Source organism: Spea bombifrons, chromosome 8 (genome assembly GCF_027358695.1).
Source record: "Spea bombifrons isolate aSpeBom1 chromosome 8, aSpeBom1.2.pri, whole genome shotgun sequence".
NCBI lineage: Eukaryota > Metazoa > Chordata > Amphibia > Anura > Pelobatidae > Spea > Spea bombifrons.
The window spans coordinates 3,077,696-3,091,294 of NC_071094.1; positions in this window are offsets into that span (position 1 = coordinate 3,077,696).

Genomic DNA, 13,599 nt, shown 5'->3' on the forward strand with positions numbered 1-13,599 from the left:
AATGTATAGGATCAATGTAGTCAATGTATAGGCTTGATGTATAGGCTCAATGAAGTCAATGTATAGGCTCAATGAAGCCCCCGAGCTTTTGTCTCACGTGCCAGATTGCCAGTCCGGGGCATGTTATGCAGTTTCAGAATCCAAACTCTTTTTCATTTTCACTTTTTCCCCCTAAGCAATAATTGACTTCTTCGTTTGCGGTATTTCTTCTCGTAATAGCGCGAGAACCGATCCGGTCCGTTCTTTTATCCACCGCATCAAAGCCCTTGGAACTTTCCTGCGGTGTTCAGACGCTCCCCCCCATCTGTGCCTTACTGCATTTACATTTAATAGGATGTAAGTTAAAGGAGCCACATATGTTACAATAACCTCTCGCAAACCGCATTTCGGATTTCAAAGAGATTCCCGATCCTTTATCTTCCGGGCCGGAATTAGAATGCGCGTGATTTATTCATCGGGATTTAAGAGGGGCTTTGATAAAATTATACCTGACAAGTTCCAGTTTTGCTCCGAAAGCCACGGGGGACGAGTCGGAACGCCGTCACAGCACGTGAGACCATTCTGATCAAGAGTTACAACAAGGATATTCACGGCTCGTAAATTGGAGAGATAGAGCGAGGTTAATTCGCATCTCTGATTTCTTTGGGGTAAAAATGTTTATTTCAATAAATATTTAATTTCTTTGCTCTCAATACATTGGTATTAAAGGGATTAAAGTGAAAAAAATGTTATTTTTTGTAGGTTTTTTTTTTTTATTTAATCTTTAAACATCCTAAAATGTGTTTTCATCCTAACATTCTAAAGATCAATGAATGGCCCAAGGTCGTGACTTTTGGGTTTTCTCTCAAAACGTTCACACTTTATGACATCACAGGCTGTCTCCATAGCCAGTATCCACGTGCCGATTAAACGAAAAGCTCAGCCGAACTCGATTCTCTACCCCCCCAAAAAAAATTCTTTATGAAAAAATGATTATTTTTTACCATTCTGTTTGCTAAAATTACATATTCAACGCCACGAACATCACTTTCATCTGCTTCCCGCGGCAGCCTCTGGCGGGGGGGGGGTTCATCTTTTGAAGTCTCTTCTGATCTCTGTTTGGGGAACCAATATTTTCAGATAAAAGATTCAAAATTAAACAAAAAAAAATGAAAAAATTATTCTGCAAATTCCATAAATTGTAGTAATTTCATTTTAATTTTAGTAGATTTTTTGAAGCCAGAAAAAAAACTTTATTTATTTTTTCTTTTTTTCTAGAAATATATATTTTTTGATAAACTATTTAAAATTAAACAACCCATCCCCCCCTCAATAAAAATCTACAAATTCCATGAATTGGATTAATTGAATTTAATTGTAATTTTGTTAGATTTTTTTAAACCAGAAAAACCTAATTTTTATTAAATTAATTAATTTATTTATTTTAAAAAAAAACCTTCAAAACCACAGACCGCGTCGCTGCCGTCCTTAGAAGATCTGCCCTTACAAATCTTACAAGGCTTGGATTTGCTGGCACTTTTTCCTCCTCTGAAGCAGGACATGCGCGCCTCCGGGGACGTGGGGATGTAAGGGGAATCTTCTTTGTGAAACATTGTAACACACGCTTGTTTAATCATTCGCTCTTTCATGCACCGCCGCGCTCTTCTTGGACTTTGATAAGCGAGAATCAGTCGTAAAGAGCTCCGTAACCAACGGGGAGTTTATTGAGGAGCGACGTGGAGGGGGGGGGCAGCACTCGCTTAACTGAGCAACATCATTAAAGTTGATGTTTTAGCCTCTACCACTTCTGCTGGGAGGCTGTTCCATGCATCTACCCCCTATAAGCCACAGGTATGACAAGCAGGGTAGTGGGGCCCCAGTTTTTTAGTTGATGCGTATTTTTCCTTTATAAAGATAATCTGAGAAAGGGAATTATGGTGAGAGGCGGCAGACACTCGGCAGTTACTCCCGCATTTTGCCTTTGAAAGTAAAATTAAAGAATGAGCGTTAACTTTGGCCGATGAATCAGTCGGATAATTAGAGGATGCGCTCTCAGGGGACGATAAATCTCCACCCCGGGACAGGTGAGAAAATTGATGGCCCATCATTTAGAAAACTCTATTAGCGCGTTCGCCCTATTAGTACCCGAGAGAGGCGCCAGTTCCGGAGGACGGAGAGAGTGTGCGTGCGTGAGCCGGACCATAAGCCCAATTGGCTTCATTACAGTTTATTGGCGATGTCTCCCCTTCAATAAAATCTCCTGCATTCATTCGCTTCCGGACCCTGAGTTTTTGCCCCAGTCTCAGGGTCTCAGGGCAGATTCTCGGGGGTCACACAGTCTGGAGCCAACTCCTTCCTATCCCCCCCCCCTCGCTGGCATCATATATAGTACTTTGGCTCCCAGTATGTCATGGTGGATATCCCTGCTTGAATGCAGGTGACTTTTACAGGTGACGCACACTCACACACACGCACACACACATGCACACATGCGTACACACACTCAGACACAAACTCACTCACACACGCACACTCACACACTAACACCCGATCGGGTGCTGCAGCCTGCGACCACCGGCTGAATATACCCGGCCACGTGCTACATGAGCATTCTACGCAAGTTCACATGTATACATGCCAAGTGTCCCTGTTCAGTTTGACCAGTCCCTCTTTGGACCTTTTCCTAATGCCACTTTTTTTTCCCCCAGGAGTCTTTTTCCACTTCCATTATTCCTACAAAGTCTTCAATTTTCCTTTTTTAACGCTCACAAATATGAACCCTTTTTTTCCCCGGAGATTCGAATTTCTTCTCCCTGCCAGTAACTGCATTCTGCGCTCTGAAAAATCCGATACTTTGTTCCAAGCTGTTATTTATTTATTTTTTTAAAATGTTACTAATCCTGGGACTTTCCCCTCAATGACTCACCGCAGCCACCTACACCCCTTCTGCGATCCGCCGCACAGCCTTCTCGCTGACTTCGTACGATTGCGGCGGCCACCTGTCTGGAGATTAAGACGTTTATATATTTATATATTTATATATATTTCATCCTCATATGGAAAATGAAATTGATTCTGAAAGTCAGGACTTCAGGAAAGCCGTTTAAATCGAGAAAATTAAAATCTATATCCAGCTGAATTCTTCAGCATATTAAATAATGGATCGTTCTCTCCAGGCTTTAAAAGCTAGAATTTAACTATTCGCGCCGGGACTGTATCAGCGGGCAAAGTAACCATAGACAGCAAATTTAAGGTTAATTTTCCATACGTCCCAACAGCCCCTGTTTTCGTGGGACAGTCCTGATTTTCTGGGGTAGCTACCCCACCGTCCCGCTTTTGCTGGGGAGGTCCTCTGATATCCCCCGACTGTGAAACCACTCGCCACACTAGAGGGGTCGATTTGGATAAGGCGGGAGGGCTTACAGCTCCTCTGCGGTCCAAGGTTTCACACCTCTGATTGGCCGGTAGAAGCAGCCAATCAGTGGGCAGGGAAGTGTTCCCATTGAAATAAAGAGGAGCATTTTCCATGCATTCGTATAGGGGGGTCTCATTAGATCCCCCAACTACCCAGGAACCCCCAACAAGCCAGACCTGGAGCTGAATCTATCATGTGGCAGAAGAAGGGGCAAATGTATGTAGGGGCAATTGTACATTCGGCAGGATCCCTCTATGCATGCAAAAAAAATAGAGCGACCACTCAGCTACTATATACATTAACCCCTTAAGGACAATGGGGGGTCCCAAAACCCATTGAAAACAATGCATTTTGAGCCCAAACACGTACGGGCTTTGTCATTAAGGGGTTAAAGAGCAAGTCATGGCCGGAGTGTCCCTTTAACAGAACAGATCTCTATTTGGAATTAATATATTTAAGGATTTGGTCCCACTCTTTGAAGGAGCTCCAGTTGTGCGCCTTTCATTCCTGCGCGGCTTTCGGAAGGTGAGGATACATTTATCTCCGCCGAGCCATAGGGATTAGCTAATTAAATTGTGCACATCCAGTTGCCATGGCGCCTGTCAATGCATAGATCTATCTTCCGGGATAAAATATAGGTCAGGTTCTCACGTTCCCAACAAGAGAGTTTTCCAGCACATGAAAAGAACCCCCCCCCCCCCGGATTAGGCTCCATCGCTCTGATTTCTTCTAGGGTTCCGTGAATATTTTTTTCTACTTTAAATCAAAAACAAGTTTGGTAATTTAGTCGTTTATTGAAATCTGGAAACAACAAAAAGGTCAATTAAAGGTTTTCTTTCTACGGCCCTTAGAGCGGACCGTTTGCGATGCAACAAGACCTTTCTTCATGCTGTTATCTAATCGAACTCATGTGGACAACTCAGAAGATGCTGGAGGTCCTTCTACCATTAGGGATCTAGGTGACCCTTCTTCCCATTGACCTTTTCTCATTCCCACTGACACCTGATGGAGGAGGAGAGACGATGAGAACCTTGTCTTAGATTGTAAGCTTCTTAGGGCACCTCTGGTCCAAAACCTAAAGCAAAAACCCGATCTGTTAAGTATGGGAGGCTCCATCAGAGGACCACTCGCATTGAAGACATCTCTGGTATCCTCTGACTATGTATAGTAGACTAAATCCACTAACAGGATAGAATGATTTATTGTTCTCCTTAACGAGCTACACATAGAAGAAGCAGGACGGTCCGTAGAGAAGTCAAAGGACCATCTGGTCCATCAAGTTCTTGCTCTATCACTAAATCACTTTTGGTTTGCGATGTGGCCTTGGGTTCCCGATTAGAGCTAAAGGAATATTGAGGTTCCGTGTTCTAGGCTGTCATTGAATTCCCTCAGTTTTGGGGTTTATGATTCCGACTTTAAGCCTTTTCAATGATAACTTATTTCAAAGGCTGATACAAACTCAACTCATACTGATGATCTTCTCGGAAATACTCCGGACAGCCATTAGGAAATATAATTTTAATAATATTCTCTGGCCTAAGCCAGGGCAGTTCCACCAGAAGGCCCCTCGGCTGTCCTTCCTGCTGAGCGCCGGAGTATGATGTCATATCCCAGCGCTCAGCCTGTTTTAATGGCACATGGCTGCCGTTGACCAATGGTTCCACAGGAAGCCTCATTGGCCAATAGACCACTCCCCGGCTAATCCAGATCGCCGAGCGGGTCAGAGGTAGAGCGCGGAGGGAATAGCGGGATAGAGTGCAAAGTGGGACAGTTGGGAGGCATACAATAAAGATATTGAGGGTCCTGCTCAAAAGAGCTTACAATCTAGAAGATATGTTCGGGGGCATCTGATCGGGATGTCCCCAAATCCCGCGCTCTCTCCGTATTTATCACACGCGGAGACGTGGGGTTTATTGCAACCGTCTCACGGCGCCAGCTGAAAACAAACAAAGAGAGATTTCTATTTTTATCGACATCATCTGTTAACAGGAAAAGGACCGACCTGCATGTTTGGACTACACAGGAGATTAAGTCATTAAAAAATGAACATTCTGTTGCCATGGATTCCGTGGCCTGCTGACTCGTGGGTTCACGGAGTTCTCGATGGGAAAAGATAGCTTTTTTGTGTATTTTTTTCTGATGTTCGGATCACAAGAACTGTATGATCACACGTTCCAGAGCTGCGTGTCACCACCGCGCCGGCTTTTATTTAATTTTATTTTCTCAATGGATGCCGGGTTGAAAATAAAAAAGTACTTTTTTAGTAAAAAAAAAAAAATCAGCTTTACGTTTTTATGAAATATTCAATATTCTTTATTATAAAATATTCTATAATTATATGAAATATTCAGGGAACGCTTAAATGTCACGTGAAACAAACGCGGGCTCTGATAGGTTGTTGCCGTGGGAACCAAAAAATAGTCTTAAAGCTTCTGCGTCTTTTCTTTTAGTTAATTAAATATTCAGAAGACAAAATAAAATGGTAAATCTGCTTAGAATTACTTTACACGCTAGAGGTTGTGATTTTTGCACCTTTATTATCCGATTTTAATTTGTGCATCAAATATTTCCGTTCTGGAGGGGGGGGGGTCGGGTTGTCTTGCTAATTTGTCTTGAGTAATTTGGGGATAATTTGACACAAACTGGGTTCCAATGACAACTAATGCACGCTGGTCACTATACCAGAAGGGTAGGTAAAATGACATCACTCAGAACATATCCAAAACACCATACATACACACACGCACACACACTACACATTCACACACACTACAGTTCAAAAGTTTGGGGTCACTGAGCTGTTTGCATGGAAAACAAGGATATTTCTGGCTGTAACATAATTACAAAAAGGGTTTTCTAACCATCAATTATCCTTTTATACTTAAACCTGGATTATCGAATATTAAAAAGATGTAAAAACGTAAAAATATAATTTTCTTATTTTGAGCAGCTTCTGAAATTTTATATATTGCAGATAAAGTAAATATATATATATATTTATATACGGTATATATATCATTTTTTGTTATAATTTTTGTTAATTAGGGATGATGTCGGTGATCGTTGGCTTGGAACGGTTGGCTGTTAGAGATGTTTTATCACAGGCAGACAAGGCCCGACACGCCATCGTTTCTTTACCCAGCAGCGAAGCTGAAAATTGCGACAGATGTCAGGTCTTGGGCATCCCGCTCTCCTCCCGCCTCTTGTAATCTTTAGCGTTTACACCGCGGCAGGCGGAACGCGGCTCCCTCGGAATAATAATAATAAAAAATGATTTCCTCCCCGAGCCGTGTACCCTCCAGATTACAAACCCTTCAAACGGAAGATTAGGGATTCTGATAAAGCTCCGAGACGATCAGGGATAATAACGACACGACAACACGACAACACGACAATTCTCATTCCAGACCAATTAGTCTGATGGCCAAGAAGCAGCCATTTTTATTGGATTAATCCATTTTCCTAAATAATAATGAACACTTATATCATTGCGCTATTGTTAGTAATTATGGCGCTTTTCAGCTGGGACAGGTTAATGTTGGTTGAGAAAGACTGAATTTGGTCAACATAGAATCTGCAGGCAGATCGGCCCCATCCGGCCCCCGTCTAGTCGCCCGTTTCTCCTGCTGTAACGACTCAAACCTTAATCAGTCGTGGGTCTCGTCTTAGATTCAGGAGCCGGATGTCTATCCCATGCATGTTTAATACCCTCGCTGTATTAGCCTCTACCACTTCTGCTGGGAGGCTGTTCCACTTATCCACCACCCTCTCAGTAAAGTAAAACTTCTTTATGCCACATCTACAAAGCAGAAACACAATAGAAATAATTGAACTTTGAAGAGTTAATATTCTTGGTGATGAGTATGGGATGAATCCCTTGTTGGACTCTTTAGTGCTGAGAAGATTCTATAGGAACCAGAACCGAGGCTGCCCAGCTGCTGCGTAGAATGTGTGCGAAGAACAGTTAAAAGGTTAATAATTTGAAAGGCTCCGCATCTTGTCTCATTCAGATATTTCCCAGCTTTGAACATCTGGGATTATTTACTCCCACAGCTGTGCCCCGTACATCGGAAACACGATCATCAGCATTTTCATAAAACAGAAACACTAATAGAGCGTATTTTACACCATTTAGTTTATAAAGCCCTTTCCTGCTGTTTCTATACACATTATCAGGGCTTTTAGGGCTGTAGGACCCTGCGATCCCCTCATACCCAGCAAACATTCTGACCTCCTAGAAAAAAAGGGGCATTAGGGGAGGAGAGAGGGACTGGCCAGACTAAACAGGGACACTTGGGAGGTATGCGGATGATTGTTTGGCTCACCAATGTGTGAGGGGCAGGGGTGGGATACATTTAAATAAAGGATTGAGGGTGGGAATTAGTGTAAGGAAGACAAGAATGTAAGGACTTTTTCCTATACTTCCCAGTCCACCTAGACCTAGCAACAAGTCCTGTTAAACCCTGGAACTTTAATGGCAAATCCAACAAAAAATCCAAAAAGAAAATTCCCAACGATGCAAAGGTGACCCCTGCCTACGGATCCATGAAGTCTAAATCTGACTCTGTTGTGACCCGTCTGTCTCCAGACTCGCCTCCTGCCCCATTTTCCGGGCAGAATTACAGTTAATGGCCGATCCAGGCGGCACGTAAGTCCCAGTGTGGCCCCGGGCGTCACGGAGGCAGGTGCGCGCTGGCTCGGGTTTTATATAATACATTCTGCTAGTCACTTGTGCGGCTCGCTCATTAAAGCTCGCGTGCGAGCATATGTTTGGTTGGTACTCTGGGGAGAGAGCTGCCACTTCATTAATAAGCAATTTGACTTGTTTTCCTCTTGGTTGTTTTTGCTTCATCTTTTTTTTTTTATTAAGAGAAATGAGTCTGAAGTAGATTTTGTACAAGGAATGGGACAAGCGGGTTGGTAGAAGAGGCAGGGGATAGCGTGTCCCACTTTCAATGCTTTTGGGGCATTATAGCCAATGTGAAGTTCCACATATGGCCAATGGGGGCAGCAATTTCTGTTACTGGATGGCGGTGGCAGTGGCGGTGAAATATACCATAAAAGGGGTTTTTAACGCACATGCTGAGCAAAACGAGCCGCAACTCGAAGGGTGATATAAAGTTTTTACTTGTCTAATAACTTTTTTTCATTAAATATGCCCATCACTAAGGACCAAAGATAAATACACCATTGCTTGGAAGCCTTGAAGGTCAGGTTTCTTTAGGGGTTGGAGTATGAACATACATGGGAACTCTCTGGATTTTGCCCAGAGACTCGGGATCTCCAGGCCATGAAAGAGGCGTTGAGTCACTCACCGCCCACTTCCCCTCCGCCAATTGTGAGTATCCGGCAGTGTCAGCGGGACCGCCCACTTCCCCTCCGCCAATTGTGAGTATCCGGCGGTGTCAGCGGGACCGCCCACTTCCCCTCCGCCAATTGTGAGTATCCGGCGGTGTCAGCGGGACCGCCCACTTCACCTCCGCCAATTGCGAGTATCCAGCGGTGTCAGAGGCACCGCCCACTGACATCGGCAGGACCTCTTACCTGCTTTTTTGCAAGGGTGGGCTCCCAGATATGAGATTTGGGCAAAAAGGGCAGGATTGGATTTAGGAACTTGGAAATTTTAGTTTCCTAGGAGAAGGGGGGGGGCAACATGCCCATCATGAAAAAATAAGGTGCACAGCCAATCGGAAGCTTGAAAAATAACAAGTGAAATAAATCATTCGACAATTAAAATCTTTAATTTCCTTATTTTTAATTTTCTCGAAGTTTGCCCTCTACGCCATAACTCAGTCCCACCCAGCATGACCCGTCTTGTAAAACAAACCCATCATCAAATGCAATTATCCGAACCGCTCAGATGTACGAGCCCCTGCGTCTGTAGATATCGAGGGTACGGAAATGTAACATTTCCAAAATGTTAATCACAAAGCTGTTTTCTGATGTTTTTTTTTATTTATTTAGCATTCTCTATGCCCAGGTTAGCAACAAAGGCGCAAGGTAATTAGCCACAGACAATTCCTTCTCTGTCGGGATAACAAAGTAACGGAGCTGCTATATAGGTCATCGACCGGAACAATGCGCACTTTAACAAAGAGCTCCGAGAGCTATTGTGGAGCCAAACAATGACAAAAGCACGCTATTTTATAATTACCGCCGCCTCGTTTTGTTGGGGTAATTTATATCGCGCTCCAAAACGGGATCTACTCTCCTGACAATTATCGCAAAAAATAAATACATTTTAAAAAAAAATCATTTATATCATACGTTTAGACTTTTATTTTTTTTTTACAAGGAGAGAAAAAAAGTAGGAGAAAGAATTTTAATAATAAACGCTTTAATTTATTAATAAAAAAAAATACGTGAAACAATTGAAAATAAAAAACATAAGGGACATGGTATTTTCCGTTGTCTCCAGAACCTGTAGAGCACCCTCCCTGTCGACTGGCCTGGTGGTATGGTCCATAATTTATGGTAGACCAAGCATTGGGTAAACAATGCTGGTTTTGCCGAGAGTTTTGGGGGCTTTCTTCATGGCCTTATAATTTAAAGGGTTAACTTTTTTTTCCCCCTTTAAGAAAATCTCGGAACGAGAGCCTTTTTTTTGTTTCCGACCGTGTTTTTTTTTTTTTTTCGATGCAGCAATTTCAGCTTCGGCTTGAAAGGAAACCTCCCAAGGGATTTGCTGGCTCGTGCTATTTTTAGATAGCCATAGGAAACGGTGTCCTATGGATACCACTTTCACGGTGACATTTTGCATACGACCTTTACGTTTCCGGATGAAGGTGAATCTCGCGTCTTGGAAAAAAAAATATAAAACACCGGAAAACATTTTAAATTGTAAAAAAAAAAATAATATTTATATTACCTTTCACGCCTATAAAAGGGATGTAAAAAAATTAAATATATTTATTATTTGTGTCTTCATGATTGACCGTTCTCGAAATAGCAACTGGGACATCGGCTGACCATCTAAGGACATAACTTTTTATTTGTTTTTTTTTTTAATCAAGTACTGGGGACTGAAAAAATTTGAACAAAATGTCGATGGAAGAACAAAGCTCCCCCCTTAATTACCTCATTTTCTCTCCTAAACTGGACCTCCGTTCTGCTCTTGGGAGTCAAATCGCTACCGCGGTTGGAGACTTGATAAAAAGTTGGAATATAAAAATAATATTCAAAAATAAATAAATATGCAAAAAATGAGTAACAGGAGTGTTAGTTTTTTACTCGATGGAGATCCAATATGGTGGAAACGTTGGCTCCAAATCTAGTCATGTAACAATGACTGCTGTTGGCTAGAATGATTCTAACTGGACCCCACCGACAAGACCCAAAATTGGCCAAAATTGAATTAATGAAATGATTTTGGATTATTATTAGTTTTTTTGAGGACCTGGAGATATTCCTCATCCAGCAGCACCTCCATGGTTTTTCTTTTGGGCGATCAGTTTTGAGGAGGACAATTATCGCAAAAAATAAATACATTTTAAAAAAAAATCATTTATATCATACGTTTAGACTTTTATTTTTTTTTTACAAGGAGAGAAAAAAAGTAGGAGAAAGAATTTTAATAATAAACGCTTTAATTTATTAATAAAAAAAAATACGTGAAACAATTGAAAATAAAAAACATAAGGGACATGGTATTTTCCGTTGTCTCCAGAACCTGTAGAGCACCCTCCCTGTCGACTGGCCTGGTGGTATGGTCCATAATTTATGGTAGACCAAGCATTGGGTAAACAATGCTGGTTTTGCCGAGAGTTTTGGGGGCTTTCTTCATGGCCTTATAATTTAAAGGGTTAACTTTTTTTTCCCCCTTTAAGAAAATCTCGGAACGAGAGCCTTTTTTTTGTTTCCGACCGTGTTTTTTTTTTTTTTTCGATGCAGCAATTTCAGCTTCGGCTTGAAAGGAAACCTCCCAAGGGATTTGCTGGCTCGTGCTATTTTTAGATAGCCATAGGAAACGGTGTCCTATGGATACCACTTTCACGGTGACATTTTGCATACGACCTTTACGTTTCCGGATGAAGGTGAATCTCGCGTCTTGGAAAAAAAAATATAAAACACCGGAAAACATTTTAAATTGTAAAAAAAAAAATAATATTTATATTACCTTTCACGCCTATAAAAGGGATGTAAAAAAATTAAATATATTTATTATTTGTGTCTTCATGATTGACCGTTCTCGAAATAGCAACTGGGACATCGGCTGACCATCTAAGGACATAACTTTTTATTTGTTTTTTTTTTTAATCAAGTACTGGGGACTGAAAAAATTTGAACAAAATGTCGATGGAAGAACAAAGCTCCCCCCTTAATTACCTCATTTTCTCTCCTAAACTGGACCTCCGTTCTGCTCTTGGGAGTCAAATCGCTACCGCGGTTGGAGACTTGATAAAAAGTTGGAATATAAAAATAATATTCAAAAATAAATAAATATGCAAAAAATGAGTAACAGGAGTGTTAGTTTTTTACTCGATGGAGATCCAATATGGTGGAAACGTTGGCTCCAAATCTAGTCATGTAACAATGACTGCTGTTGGCTAGAATGATTCTAACTGGACCCCACCGACAAGACCCAAAATTGGCCAAAATTGAATTAATGAAATGATTTTGGATTATTATTAGTTTTTTTGAGGACCTGGAGATATTCCTCATCCAGCAGCACCTCCATGGTTTTTCTTTTGGGCGATCAGTTTTGAGGAGGACTAACAACTTCAACCAGTCACCAATTCAACTAGAAGACAAACACATTTTCAAAGTCTTGATCACATGGTTCCTCATACCGAGAAGAAATTACGTTTATGACACAGTTCTTCGCCCACTGTACAATTCTGTAGAATATGATGGAACTATATTAATTGAATTTTTTTAAAAAAAATAATTATAAATAATAAAATACAATTCTTAATTAATAATTAATCAGATATTTAAGAAAAGCGGCATTTGGACCCTAAAATCAGCTGCTTATCTTAAACCTCTTTAACACTATGGCTAGAAAGTTTAATTTTACCCACTTTATCCTTCCTGGTTTTTTTCAATTTTAATGTCATATCCCTTCAAGAACATATTATGATGTCATATCATGAGATCCGGCAACAATTAAGCAATTTGTTTGGTTTCTTCCATTTCCCCATCACAAACAACAGAAAAAAAAGCAAACTCGTTTTTTTTTCCCCAATATTTCCTTCTTTTTTTTTTTTATTGTTCTTCAGATAGCCGCAAATGTACAATTTTTTTTGTCTCGCTCTTATTTTTATTTTTCGTTTTCGTTTTCCCCGTAGGTTTCGAATTAAAAACAGAATGTATCCATACGATCCTTCCATACGTTTATCATAGTTATATAGGGAATACAAAGATGTATACAGATTTTCCACAGAAAACTATCTTCTTTATATTTTGCTCTTCTAATAAGTTACGGCGACATAATTCATTTCTATATTTAATCTCCCCTCCCCCCACACACTGCATGTTTTCATATGGACCAATAGGAACACACAATGTTACTAAGGCCCTCTTATTAGTATATTGTTGAGTGGTATAAACACTGCTTTCTCTATTCATATATCCATATGTATATATTATATATGTAATAAATATTTTTTAAAATATTTTTAAATTTTTTTTTGTTTTTTTTTACAGAAACAATTTATTTTTTGCTCTTAATAAATCCAAACTACTTCAAATTGAACGACATTCATTGCGTGAACAGACAAATACAATTGAATACCTCTGATTACAACAGACATTATACGTGATATTTTTTTTTTTTTTTTTTTTTTTGGAATACATAAGTTTAAACAATATGAACGACTATTGTTCTAGCCAGAACGCGTACTTCAAGCCATCGTTAAAAAGAGATTATTACTCAACTGTTTCTTTGCTAACAATACTTCCGGAGCCTTAGACAGGTTTAATTAAGAAAAAAAAAAAAGAGAAAAAAAAAAAGTGACTTTTTTTTCTGTACATGACACTGTGCTCCCTTTTCGACATTAATTAAGCCCCATTTTTTTTTTTATATACAGGATGAAGTCCTCAACAGTCACTGCCTTTACATTTAGTATATTATTGTCCAAAAGGGTTTCCTTTTATCTCTCTCCCGACTCAGGTCCACCCGAAATTCCTTTTCGATAGACGTTGCTAAAGCAGAAAGTTCTAAATATTCCTTATTTCGTAACCATTCCATCCGATAAGGTCTAACC